This window comes from Dioscorea cayenensis, chromosome 16 (assembly GCF_009730915.1).
Source record: "Dioscorea cayenensis subsp. rotundata cultivar TDr96_F1 chromosome 16, TDr96_F1_v2_PseudoChromosome.rev07_lg8_w22 25.fasta, whole genome shotgun sequence".
Classification (NCBI taxonomy): Eukaryota; Viridiplantae; Streptophyta; class Magnoliopsida; order Dioscoreales; family Dioscoreaceae; genus Dioscorea; species Dioscorea cayenensis.
The window spans coordinates 8,810,787-8,822,655 of NC_052486.1; the positions used below are offsets into that span (position 1 = coordinate 8,810,787).

The window sequence follows — 11,869 nt, forward strand, 5'->3', positions numbered from 1 at the left end:
TGCCGATTTCCCGGGAGGAAAGTACCTTGCAAGAAAGGCTTCGACCATTTCATTCCATGTCGTGATGGGTGCTCGTGATAAAGAATGTAGCCACTGCTTTGCTCTTCCTTTTAAAGAGAATGGGAAAGCCCTCAATCTTATAGCATCATCTGTAACACCGTTGATCATCAGTATGTCACAAACTTCCAAGAAGTTTTCAATATGATTGTTTTGGTCGTCATCGGCCAAACCATTGAACTGTGATGACTACTGTATTATTTGGATAAATGCTGGCTTCAGCTCAAAATTCAGAGCTGTAATTGGGGGTTGTACAATACTAGATTGTGTCCCTAATATTGACGGTCTGGTGTAATCATAAAGTGTTCTCTGTTGTTCATTATGTTCTTCCATGTTGTCAGAGGCTTCAACTTCCACATCAGCTAGATTCGACGGTTCTTGCACAGGTTCTTTACCCTTCCTTCTAAGTGTATGTTCAAGTTTAGGATCACCTTCAATTACTATTGAAGGTTTCCCTTGGGTTATAACCTGAAGCTGTACCAAAATAAAGAAAACAAATCAGAATGATGATAGAATCAGAAGACGTGAAGTAGAATGAATGATGAATGGCTAAGATAACAAAGTACAAAGTATCTCTAAAATGCCAAATCCCAGACAATGGCGCCAAAAACTTGACAACGCCCATTGCGTGTGACCCACAAGTGTACGGGTTTGTGGGTATCATATCCATAGGGAATAGTGAATAGAAACACAATGATTGCTTTATAACTAGGATGAGAATGACTCAATGATGGTGTGAATAAGATTGATATGAAAAGACTAAAAGAAATAAGAAAAAGAGGTACGATAAAATGAGAGGAAAGGCAATCAATATAAGTGGGGTATTCGGACAATGCCCCTCCCCCCAAGGACTAATTTTTCAAATGCAAGACCAACTATTATGTCTCCTAATTGATGCTCAATAAGTCATGGACATCCTTGAGTACACGGTCCCAAACCTAAGGTCAACAGTGACTAACTTTACACTATGCCCCTTTGGAGAAATCAAACAGTCTCAACACCTCACATTGTGCAAAGTTGCAAGACGCTCTAGGGATTCCAGGTGATAAACCCTATTCCTATGTGTAGATCTAACCCTTTTGTCTAGGCGAAAGATCTCTAGTCACAATTAAGCCCCTGTTGCTAATGTTACTTTAAGGCTTCACTCTATTGCTCGCGCAACTAAGCCCCAGCGGAGTTCATCAATTAGCCCTTCATTCTACTATAACCGTAAAGAACTCTTGGAATGTGGAGGTAGGATAAATCACATCAGAAGGGAAAGGGGACGCTCAGCTACCTCTCGACTCACCCTCTTGACCCTCTCCAACATTGCTTTATCTAACCCTCATGGTGTGTCACTCATCCATAAAGGTTACCAAGATGGTTTCTCAACCCTAGTGTCACTCTAAAGGAGAAATCATCCAACAAGCATTTAAGATTAGAACTCAATTAGAAACATCAATTAAGGAAAGCATAATAAAAGATCAATGAAAGAAACAACATCCTAGGGTTTACAAATCCAAGTACACACTAGGGGTTTTAGCTCTCCATGGAGCAAGATACAATCAATAATGAAAGTAAAAGTGAAAACATGCAATCCATAGTAAAAACCCCTCGGTATTGTGTCTATAGTCATGTAGAGTGGCCTCGTCTTCTCCAAAGGTGTCTATAGTCAAGCCTAGGGCACACGTATGAGTGGATATAGTCAAGCCTAGTGCACACCTCACCGGATCGGTGCCGACAAAAGCTCCCACAATAACTATCTTCCAAGAGGAACGCTGACACGTCCGTATATGCGTGTAAACTGTAAGTGCACGGGTGTCAAAGTAATAATCCCATATGAGTGGATATTGTCACAGAGAGTAGGGAATAAAGACACTTAAGTTGTTTCTTAACTAATGTGGAAGATGAATAATGATAAGTGTGACAAAATATAAAATAACAGAAATAAAAGCAACAAGATAGAGAGCACAAGTCAAGGAGAAGGTAAGTCAATCGATAAAGACGGGGTACCCGGATATTGATCCGCCTAGGATAATCGTTTCAAGTGCAAGAACCCTCAATTACACTTCCTAATTGATGCAACAATGAGTCGTGGAAATCCTTAATTACATGATCCCAAATCTAAGGTCAACCATGCCTAACTCTATACATGTCCCGGAGGAGAGATTAAATAACCTCTCAACCTCGCACTCGCATAGAATTGAAATGAACTCTAGGGATTCCAAGTGATAAACCTTATTCCTATGTATAGACCAAACCCTTTGTTCCAAGTGGAAGATCCCTAGCCACAATTAAGCCCTAGGTGCTAAAATCACTTCAGCGCTTCACTAAGTTACACTCGCAACTAAGCCCCAGCGGAAGGTCATCCCTTAGCCCATTCACTCTTCTATGGCCGCAAAGAACTCTTGGAACGTGGAGATAGGATAGATCACACCGGAGGGGAAAGGGGATGCTCCGCTACCTCTTGACTCACACTCTCAATCCTCTCCAATCTAGCTTTGTCTAACTCTCATGGTGTGTCACTCACTCATAAGAGTTACCAACAAGAACTCTCAACCCTAGTGTCACTGTAGGGGAGTATTCATACAATCAAGTCTCCAAGATTGGAACTCACAATAAACATCAATTAATTGAAATCATAATAAAGAGATTCAATGAAACGAATACATCCTAAGGTTCACAAATACACAAGTACAAACTAGGGGTTTAGCTCTCCATGGAGCTAGATACAATCAATGAAATCGAATGTAAATACAAAGCATCCATAGAAAACCCCCTCATTAGTCCTGGTGATGGTCTTGTAGAGAGTCCTCTACTCGTCACAAGGGTCCCTTTGTCCGGCCTAGGATACACCTCACCAGATCGCTGTCGACGAAAGCTATCCCTCTAATCTTCTTCCAAATGGCTCGCGATGTCGGAGTAGTAGAACCTCTCCAAAGCCCTATCCAACATCTCTCAAAACCCTAGCTGCCGTCTTCTCTCGAGTTGGGAAAAAGATGGAGAAAAAATAATGAAATCGGGGCTGAAATCGGCTTTTAAAAGGCTGGAATTAGGGATCCACATGCCCATGTGGGAGCCCCTGTGGATATTTCACACGGGCGTGTGGATTCTCTGTTTTTCTATTTTCTCTGCCGGCTGTAAATAGTACTACTATAGTATTTTGCTACAGTATTTTTTACAATATCCTGCTACAGCACCTGCCTGAAATACTCCCCAATCCATACTTTTATCGAGGTAACGCAAACGGGCACACATGTACGTCGTGGATCGCCTTGATTCTTTAATAACGGATATATTAGTGGAGATCTTGTTCTATATGCACAAGTAAGAATGCTTGAATGTGACTGCCCTTGTCCCCCTCCAAATAGTTGTGCTAACTCGAGTACGAGGAGGTTGGCACACATTCCTGCATCTGGAACCCAACCTATGTCTTCGTGTTTGAACCTTAGCAAGATTTCCTCCAAATTAGTGCATTACGACCCATATTGGCTTCTTTCTCTCATAATCGGCCTCACAACCCTACCTGCATGAAAGTAACAAAAATACACCCATATTAGCGTGAAAACCCGAGAAAAGTAATGCTCAACACAAGGAAAGAACACTTCGTATTCTTATCGCACAAGCACTTATCAAACTCCCTCACACTTAAGCTTTTGCTTGTCCTCAAGCAAAGATTAAAACATTATATGCATAGATGAAGGAAACATTGGAAGTGATTGGCCTTAGGTTCACCAAAGCATACAAAGAGAGCATTCTACAAGTAAGGAAAATTTCAACACTAAATACGAAAAATCAATGCTTTAGTTAAAAACTTGAATCAAAAAGGACAACAAACCCGAAATCGTTTAAGTGTGTGAGCTCGCTCAAAACAACCCACATTATACTCCTCAAAGTTCTAAGCACAAGGGACTTATTGATCTACACAAAGTAACAAAAACATTTCAAAGGTGGTAGTAGCTTCACACATCCTCTATGGTAGCCCTCTCCAAAGCGACCACTAAGGTGGCTTTCACACTTTCGAGATGGTAGCTCTTTATACCAGAGTGGTAGCTTTCACCCATCCTAGAGATAGCTCTTTCTCTCATTAGGGCATAACTAGTATCTGACTTATGAGAGTAGCTTCATACTTCATAGGTGGTAGCTCTTTCCACCCAATAAGCACAAATAAGAAATAAAACTATTTTGATTATTTTTTTTAACGAAAAAAAAAACAACTATACTTAGTCCCTTTAACATCAAACTTGATTTTCTAAAAGGGTTTCAAGAGTAAGAAGTACAACAAGTGTTAAACGGGCAAAAATTCCTCGAAATTCAAGCAAAACCTAGAGCATGAGGATATTCAATGTGAAAAATTCTCCTTACTCATGAGTACAATCATTGCAACTAAGGTGAACCACCATGGGCTATGTGGGCATGTATATCAATCAAAACTAATATAAAAGATGTGTATACTATGAAACTCCCCCCCCCCCACTTAAGTTTTACATTGTCCCCAATGTACTCATGTAAGCTCACTCATAATGTATATCAATTAAATTCAAATGCGGGATAAGCAATCAAAACAATACTCCGCTGCTCCTAGTGTTGCATTTGATGGAGCTAAGTCCTTGGGAGTATTGTTCCAACAGGTTGTGAAGCTCACACGGCCAAGTGCCAAAACACCTTGGCCATGCCCATGACAAAGTTCTCAATTCCCATGATGACAAGACCATCTGGACGCATACACGAGGGAGTTCAGTGAAGCTCAATAAAAATAAAACAACTCGAGTATATAAAAGATGAAACAATGAATACTACTCGAGACAGCAAAATAAAAGATAAACTCAGAAGGGGAGTCCATTCTGAGATTACAAGTCCAAAATATAAGTGCAAAAGTAAAAGAAATGAAAAAAAAACAAATCAAGTGTCGGTGTCGTGCTCTGGCTCCTCTGCTGCTACTGGTGCTGGTGATGACGTAAATGGTGGGTCAACCAGTGCTGGAATAGGGGGTAGAGGTGCTGGACATGCCGGGGGAGTTCTCTGCCGTAGGACAAATGACGAAGCGACATAACATGTCGAAACGTGCCATGAACTCTATATGTTGTGTGGCCTGCGTAGCCCGAATCTCACCAATATCTGTCCGAAGCATCCCTACAGCGTTCTCGAGCCTCTCAAAGTGATCATGGGCTCTAGATGGTGAAAACATGTGTACTGGGGGTGGATCTTCTGCCATCGGAGGTGCCTCGGTCTCCATCGATGCTGGCTGAGGCTCGGGGTAGGCTCGGAAGCCTTGGCATCATTACCCTTCTCCTCGGCTATCTCCGGAACCAGTAGCACCAGAGCATAAACCTCTGTCCGAACCCTGAGAAACATGCCCATCAATCTCATCGTCTCCAGGCTTAGGGGCGCAGGTATACTCGTCTTCTCGGTCCCGCGAATCACGCCAAAGAGACCCATACCCAGAGCTAATCTCATAATGTATAGACCCGAGAAAATTGCTCCCAATCTGGCATACTGGTATTAATGCAAATGTACTCAGCGACGATGTGCCCTAGATGGATCGGTATGCGCTGTATCATCCAATACAAGTACAGAAGCTCCTGTCGGCTCAGAACGCCAGTACTATCACCACGGCCATTCACCGACCTGCTCATGATGGCATGTAGATATCAATATGCAAGTCAGAAAAGGCACGTGGCCTTGGACACCCCTGGCTCATACTGGCCCTGACCACATAATGCTCTGTAAGCTCTCTGCGGGGTCAAGGCTCCAGGATAATCTATCGCTAACTGAGAATACTCCTCAGTGTCTGTAAATGCCTCCTCATAAAAGCCGAGTCAAACAGAGAACTGAGTGATAATCAGACTATAGTGATGTCCAAGTACTCTGAACTGAACGACGTCGAGGCTATCGAATCTCGAATAGGATCTGTCGAACTCGAATGATGACAAGACCTCTAGTGTAAGCTCACAGATGGTTGGCTCTCTAATCGACAACAACTGCCTCCAACCACCCACCAACACGAGATTGTCGACCTTATCAATGAACTCCTCTCCCTCCTGTAAATCTCTCAGTATGCTCGTGTCTAAGAATCAAGTCTGTCCGAACAAAAGTCATGACAAATGCTCAAAACGGGCCTGATACTCGGGTATAGTGAATTCATACCCTCAGACTCAGGAGATGACTAACGCGGCCGCTTATCAGCTTGCTTCATTGACATGGGTACCATAATCTGCATAATTTGAAAGAAAACTGACCAAACAAGTCAATTAAGCAATACTGCAGAAACCCACATGGTCGTGTGGAATTTCCGCACGCCTGTGTGGATCCACGGGGCGTGAAAAAGGCACGGCCACGCCTCAAAAATCAAAAAGATACACCGTTAAATCGCTTTTAACTTCATTCTAAACATGCATACTCATTCTAATTATAGAAACAAAGCATTATTCACCAGTTTCATCGATTAAAATCAAGAATTTATGAAGAAAACAAAAGATAGGGCCTACCTACGAGTTGAAGTGGAAAACCTTGAAGCGGCCGAAAAACCACGCAAAAATACCTCCAAATACGGCAGTGCGAAGTCAGGAAGAAGTGTAAGGGTGCTCTCAAGCGAAGAGGGAGTATAAGAATGAGAAGAAACGATGATCCTTTAAAAGGACTCGCGCCTTTTGGCGTTCTGTACAACCGCATAGCCATATGAAAATTACCCACGCCTGTGCGCCTCCATAGGAAATATTCACAGGGGTAGGTGCACGCCCCTGTGCACTCTCGGGAAAATGCTCACTACCTCTGAACGCAAATACACGGCCGTGTGGGAAATACCCACGCCCGTGCGCCTGACCTACAGAGGCTGCCGCATGCCCCTGTGGCTTCTCTGTCCACCCAAGAAGAATCGCTAAGTGTTTCACACGCTCGTGTCCAAATTCCGCACGGGCGTGGGCATTCACAAGCCCAACTCACAAGGGCAGCCGCACACCCCTGCGTCTTCTCGGGATGGAGAGAACTCATCTGCAGGGATCCGCACGGGCGTGTGGAAATTACTCACGCCCATGCGTATTTCACAAGTTCGCCCACAGGGGCGAGTCCACGCCCCTGTGTGCTCTCGGGATAGTTTGCCAAGTCACTACGGGAAACCACACGCCCGTGCGGAAATTACCCACGGGTGTGCGAGAATCACAAAGTTATTCACAAGGGTGAGTCCACGCCCCTATGCCTTCTCTAGATATGCTCATAATACAAAACCACGAGCGTGTGTTAATTCACAAGGCTGCCTTAGAAAACTTTGCAAGCTCTGCAGAAAATTTCAGAACATGTTTTCACACTCAGAGCCTGCCCTAATATGCAAACTATACCAGTGAGAAACATGATAGATAGCTCAAACGACCAAAATTTGGTCAAATTCACATGGAAACACTAAAATTACAAGTCCACAAGAAAATCACAGCAAAAGCATCTACAAATCAAGACACCAACACTCAACAATTTATTCAAGCAAACACTAAACTACCAAATTAAGAAAATAGTAAACACTTGGGTTGTCTCCCAAGAAGCGCTTGTTTAACATCATTTAGCTTGACGTACATTGCCTTACCTCACGGGGGCTCATAGATGAAGGTTGCCTTCTTGCCTATGACTTGGAAACATGATGAGCAAAGTCTCTTGAAGGTAGAGGGGGAATTATCAGGCTTGGGACTACCTAGCAATGATTCATCCAATTTGTTCGGTTCGCGCACGTCTCCAACAGCCTTGGAGCATTTCCGGTGGTGTCTCCTAGCCTTCTTCATCTACTGGAGCACCTTATTCAGGATCCCTGGAGTAGATGGTACTTTTTCCATTAAACCAAGCATCATGATTCCTTCATTGTCCATCTCTTGGTCAAACAAACCCTTGTATGGGTCCGGATTGAACATTTCTTGCATATATTCATCAACAATCTCATTAGTAGTGTCTAGAAAATGCAAAGTATCATCGAAATCAAGAGAATGCCACATGGCCTCAGCAAGGCGGTATGTGACCTTGTCATCTCCAACTCTCAATGTTAACTCTTTGTCATCCATGTCAATCAATGCTTTGGATGTTCGCAAGAACGACTTTCAAGTATCAAGGGTACATCCGCATCCTCATCGACGTCTAGCACCACTGATAAATGCTTTTGTGATATGAATGCGAAGCGTTCTTTCCTTATGTTGAGCATTACTTTTCTCGGGTTTTTACACTAATATGTGTGTTTTTATGTTACTTTTATGCAGGTTGGGTTGTGAAACCAATTATGAAGGAAAGAAGCCAATGTGGATCACAAATGCACCGATTTTGGAGGAAATCTTGCTAAAGTTCAAATGCGAAGATATAAGTCGGGTGCGAGATGCTAGAGTGTGTGCTAACCTCTCCGTATTTGAGTTTGCACAACCATTTGGAAAGGCACAAGGGCAGTCACACTCAAGCACTCTGACTTATGCACATAGAACAAGATTTTCATCAACTTATCTGTCATTGAAGAAGCAAAGTGATCCACGGCAAAAACGTGTTCCCGTTTAGGTTACCTCGATGAAAAGTGGATTTGGGAGTATTTTTAGCAGAGTAGTGTAGCAGTTACTGTTCTCAACCGGCCAGAAATGACAGTTTCAGAGAATCCGCACAGGCGTGTGGAAGTTACCCACGCCCGTGCGGAAATTCCACAGGGGCGCCCACAGGGGCGTGTGAATTCCCAATTCCAGCCCTATTTAAAGCCGATTCAGCCCCGATTTCAGCATTCTTTTCTCCATCTTTTCCCCAACTTGACAGAGAGTTTTGGCTAGGATTTTGAGAGGTATTGGCTAGGGTTTTGGAGAGGTTCTACGGCTCCAACATCATCATTCCTTTGGAAGAAGGTTGGTAGGGGAACTTCCGTCGAGACATATCCTATAACGGACAAGGGAATCGTTGGGCGACGAGTAGAAGACTTTCCACAAGACCATCGACACGACTATCGAGGGGGTTTCTCTATGGATACATTGCTTTTACATTCTATTTCTTTGATTGTACTTAGCTCCACGGAGAGCTAAACCCCTAGTGGGTACTTGGGTATTTGTGAACCCTACGATGTATTTGTTTCATTGAATCTCTTTATTATGCTTTCAAATAATTGATGTTTGTTGTGAGTTCCAACCTTGAATACTTGATTGTATGAACATTACCCTAGAGTGACACTTGGGTTGAAAGTTCTTGTTGGTAACCTTGTGAGTGAGTGACACACCACAAGCGTTAGACAAAGCTGTTTGGAGAGGATTGAGAGGCTGAGTCGAGAGGTACAGGAGCGTCCCCTTTCCCCTCCGACATGATAGATTCTATCTCCGTTCTTCGAGTTCTTTGCGGCCATAATAGAGTGAATGGTCTAAGGGATGACCCTCCGCTGCGGCTTAGTTGCACGTGCAACAGAGTGAAGCGTTGAGGTGATCTTAGTATATAGGGCTTAATCGTGGTTAGGGACCTTCCACCTGGACCAAAGGGTTATGTCTATAATTAGGAAGAGATTTATCACTTGGAATCCCTAGAGCTCATTGCAACTATATTCGAGTGCGAGGTTGAGAGGTTATCTAATTTCTCCTCCGGGATATGTATAGAGTTAGGCATAGTTGACCTTAGATTTGGGACTATGTATTTAAGGATTTCCACGACTCATCATTGCATTGATTAGGAAGCATAATAGAGGGTTCTTGCACTTGAACGATTGTCCTAGGCGGAGCATTATCCGAGTACCCCATCTTTATCGATTGCCTTATCTCCTCCTTTACTCGTGCTCTCTTACTTGTTGTTTTTACTTTTGAGAATTGAATCATTATCACACTTATCACTACTGATCTTTCACATTGCTAAGAAGCGGATTAAGTGTTTTTATTCCCTACTCCCTGTGGATTCGATACCCGCTCATCCTGGATTATTACTTCGACAAACCCGTGCACTTACAGGATATAGGCAAGGTTATCTTGTCAACCACAAAGTCTACAGGAAATATGTACTTGTCCATCTTCACAAGCACATCTTCAATGATACCCCTCGGATGTCTCACTCTTTGATCCGCTCATTGCAAAGTCATTTGAGTGGGTCTAGGCTCTCCCAAGCCTAGGTTCTGAAAGAAGGTGTATGGCATAACGTTGATACTGTCCCCTGAGTCCGCCAATGCCATTTCTTCACCCAATTGCCAATGTTACAAGGAATGATGAAACTTCCCGGTGTCTTTCTTCTTGTTCGGCATATTCTTTTGCAACACCACCGAGCAAGAAGCATCTAAGATCACTGAAGCACTGTCCTCCAAATTCCTCTTTGTTGGTCAACAAATCTTTCAAGAATTTTGCATACTTAGGCATTTGAGCCAATGCCTCAACAAAAGAAATATTGATGTGGAGTTATTTGAACAAACTCAGGAACTTCTTGTTTTGTTCATCCCCTTGGTCATTCTTCATTCTAGAGGGATAAGGGATTCTTTTCTTGAAAGTTGAGGGTGCCACCTCCTTCTCTTTGCTTGCTCCCTTATCAACCTCTATAACCTCGGGTGCGTGTTCATTGGGCTTCTCACTCGGAAGCTTACCCTCAACCTCACGACCACTTCTGAAAGTAATCGCCTTCACATGCTCTCTAGGGTTGTTCTCGGTGTTACTCGGTGAGCTTCCATGTAGCCTTTCCGATAAGGACTTCGCAATCTGCCCTACTTGATTTTCAAGATTATGCAAAGAGGTGGTGTGGTTGTGAAGTGTAGCCTCAACTGATTGGAACCTTGTATCAGATGATTGCACAAACCTAGTTAAGGCCTTCTCCAAATCGCTCATTCGGGTCTCCAAACCTGAAACTCTATTTTCCATGTTTGGAGCTTGCTGTTGTTGTTGGAAACCTGGTGGCCCCATGGCCTTTTGTGGACCTTGGTTGCTTCACGAGAAATTGGGATAACTCTTCCAACCCGGATTGTAGGTGTTGTTGTATGGGTTTCCTTGATTCCTCATAGCATTACCTACAAAATCGACATTCTCAACCGAAGATGCATCACCAATAGAGATCGGGCAATCGGAGCGTGCATATCCTCCACCACACCCGGCGCAAGTAGTCACGGCCATCACTCTATTCGAAGTTAGGAGATCTAACTTCTTACTCAATGATTCCAGTTGAGCCACCAATAAGGTTACTGCATCTATCTCATGGAGGCCAGCCACCTTTTCCTTCTCCCAAGTATCTATTGGTAGCTGTTTAACCCCATTTCTTCAATTAGTTGACGGGCCTCACCCGGGGTCTTGCTACCTAAGGTACCTCTTGCTGCCACATCTAAGAGTTGCCTTGTACTCAGATTTAAACTGTTGTAAAAGGTCTGAACAATCATCCACTCCGGGAATCCATATTGTCGGCACTTTCTCAGGAGCTCCTTGAACCTTTCCCTCGTCTCAAATAGAGACTCCAATTCCAATTGTACAAAGGATGAGATCTCATTCCTAAGCTTCACAGATTTTCTGGGAGGAAAATAACGGGCAAGAAAAGCTTCTACCATCTCCTCCCATGTGGTAATTGATGCTCTAGGTAATGAGTGTAGCCACTGCTTCGCTCTCCATTTCAAGGAATATGGGAAGGCTCTCAACTTGATGCTATCATCCGTAACCCTTTTTATCTTAAGCATGTTGCACACCTCGAGAAAGTTTTCTATATGACTATTCGGATCCTCATCGGCCAAACAATTAAACTATGTGGATTGCTGCAACAAGTGGATGAATGCCCGTTTCAGCTCAAAGTTTTGAGCTGTAATCGGGGGACACACAATGCTCGATTGTGTCCCCAATATTGAAGGTCTGGCATAATCGGATAATGTCTGCTGCTGCTCATTCTGTTCTACCAT

At 43.4% G+C, this 11,869-nt stretch overlaps 1 non-coding gene across 1 annotated transcript; it reads left to right on the top strand.

Annotated features, from left to right (window-relative positions):
- The first annotated feature begins 11,372 nt into the window (after window positions 1–11,372).
- LOC120279803 lies at window positions 11,373–11,479 on the top strand. The gene has a single exon (XR_005542104.1). It is a non-coding gene; the product is annotated as a small nucleolar RNA R71 (small nucleolar RNA).
- Window positions 11,480–11,869: the final 390 nt, after the last annotated feature.